General features: G+C 33.1%; 1 pseudogene; it reads left to right on the top strand.

Annotated features, from left to right (window-relative positions):
- The first annotated feature begins 402 nt into the window (after positions 1-402).
- Positions 403-1,070, top strand: LOC143199891 (uncharacterized; annotated as a pseudogene).
- Positions 1,071-2,818: the final 1,748 nt, after the last annotated feature.

A 2,818-nucleotide genomic window follows, 5' to 3' on the forward strand; every position in this document is an offset into this window, starting at 1 on the left:
TACGAAAAAGTTTATTTTATGATTTTCCGCTTAGTTATGAACAAAAACGAAAAGAAAATACCTTTTTTTGGTATAAAATTTGCTTTTGTAATAGTTATAGTAATAATACTCATATTTCATTTTCATTTTTCAATAAACTTTAATTCTTTTAACTACATTTAAAAATCCGCGCGATCATAGTGGTGTTTAAACGTCTACACAGCACTGATAGATGGCACTAGAGTGACAAAGAACGATCAGGTACAAATGTAGAATTCCTTAAAATGTCACAAAAGTATATATGATGCTGATGCATTTTGTTATATATGAGGGCAATTTATCAAAGGTTGAAAGGTAAAATACAAATTAAATGCATCTCACGTTCTCTGTGAAGCCTACGAAGCATATTTTAACTGTCCGGTTCAGAATCAACACAAGACGTAGGCTCCACATGTTGCTTGTAATAATTGTAAAACATGTTCGGAAGGTAATTAGCAAATTTTAATTAAATGGTGAATTAAATATAATAGACATATTAGAAAAGTCATCAATGAAATTTGCAACACCAAGAATCTGGCGAGAACTAAGAGATCACGTTAATGATTGCTACTTTTGCATTATGAATCCAAGTAAAAGACGTGGAGATAAAAATGAAAAACCTATCGAATATCCTGATCTGGTATCTTGCTCTGCTCCAGTCGCACATGATCTGACACGACCAGTACCTGAGCCACCGAAAAAATTATCGCGGAAAAGTAGCTCATCTCTTAGCTCTCATAAAAGTAATTCCGATAAGGAGTTCTTACCTACACCAGAACAATCAAAACACCATCTTATTACTACAGAAGATTTTAATGATCTAATTGGGGATTTAAATTTGCCAAAAAGTAAAAGCAGAGCTTTTAGGCTCTCGCTTAAAACAGTGGAATTTGCTTGATGATGTTAATATCACGGATCAGCAGACTAGGCATGTAATATTCTCAACATTTTTCACCAAAGAAAATGGACTTTGTTTTTGAAATGACATAAAAGGTATGTTCGAAGAAATTGGCTTACCTTGTGTTCCTAGCGGATGGCGTTTTATTCATTGACACCTCTACAAAAAGCTTAAAAGCTGTTTTATTACACAACGGAAATGAATTACCACCTCTTCCAATCGCTCACTCAGTACATCTTAAAGAAAATTATGAAAGTGTTAAAATTTTGCTGGAATTTGTAAATTATCGCGAGTATAACTGGCAGCTGATTGGAGATTTTAATATGGTGGGATTTTTTATGGGACTTCAAACCGGATATAGAAAGTATCCGTGTTATTTGTGTTTATGGGATAACATTAACGTTTATGTAAGAACAGAACTTTGCGTCGGGAAAGAAAACGTAATATTTGAGCCATTTGTTGAAGCAGAGAAAGTGTTAATGCCGCCTCTCCACATTAAGTTAGGGTTGATTTGTTAAAAAACTGGATCAAACCTCAGAAGCGTTTGAATACTTGAGGAAATTTTTTTTCGAAATGTTTTGCTTTTGTTGATCCGCATGAAAAATTTCCAACCCTGCTGAATCGTACTCAAAAAGCGAGTTGGAACAGTTTGAAAGCAGGCGTTTCTAGATTTTTAGGATATAATAATGCGGAAAACTACAAAAAGCTAGTTGGAAATGTACTAAAAATATTTAAGGCCATATGCCGCAAGATGTCATTAAAAGTTCATATGCTGCATGCTCTTTTAGATAAATTCAAAAACAATATGGGAGCGTATTCAGAAGAGCAAGGAGAACGTTTTCACCAGGACAGAGCTTCCAACAACGTTATCAATGCCAATACAATTTTTTTTTAAATTATTTAATTAATATATTGTTACTAGTCGTTTCCGTCTAACCTAAAATTTGTCTTTATGATAACTTAAAGCTAAATATATAACTAGGAGGACCCATCGGCCCTATCTCAGTCTCTGGTGAAATAATGTTTATACATGTCACTGCTGAATTGTTTAATATATGCAGCTCACTACACATGATCAGATGGTTTGATTCTTTTGAGTCTGTGTCCTGTTCTGGTGGTATCCAAAAGCTGCAATATTTCAATATTCTCATGAGAATGGAGTCTTTCCTCATGCCCCCTTGCATTTCTCTTGATTTCTTGACTGACTGTGGGTCTCGATGTAGGTAATCAGTCCTATAATATTTGGGCGCACCCACATTACTTCTCAGGACTTTGTTCTGAAAAATTTGTATTTGATTTATGTTACTCTTTGCAGAACATCCCCATAGTTGAACTCCGTATATCCATATAGGTCTTAGTATTTGTTTATATAATAGCAATTTATTATGAACTGACAATTGTGATTTTCTTCCAATTAACCAGTACTTTTTCCTATATCTCAATTCCAGTTCTTTTCTTTTCTTCTTTATATGTTCCTTCCTGCGAAGTTTTTTTTGCATCGAGATTCATTCCGAGATATTTAGCGTTGTTGCTATATGGAATGATAGTATTATTTAATATTATTGGTGCTTGTACGGTCTGTTTATAGGTGAACTGCACGTATACGGATTTACTTTCATTAATTTTTATTTTCCAAGCTTGTGTCCAATTTTTTATATTGTCACTTGCCTGTTGTAATTTTCGCGAGGCTTCTTCACTGCCGATACAATGAAAACATGATGAGAGACTATATTTGGGGTTTATTGAGAGACAATACCTATTAACATAAATGAAAAATAAACGAACATGCAAAATAAGAGAAAGAAAGTTATTTTGATAGTAAAATTTAATAAAAATAATTAAAATGTTCTTTTAAATGGTTTCATTTTCAAGTATAAATTAACATCACAGATTTTAAAAAAT

Source organism: Rhynchophorus ferrugineus, unplaced genomic scaffold (assembly GCF_030347505.1).
Source record: "Rhynchophorus ferrugineus isolate W39M unplaced genomic scaffold, kcgeb_rfMv2 rfM7, whole genome shotgun sequence".
NCBI classification, from domain to species: Eukaryota; Metazoa; Arthropoda; class Insecta; order Coleoptera; family Curculionidae; genus Rhynchophorus; species Rhynchophorus ferrugineus.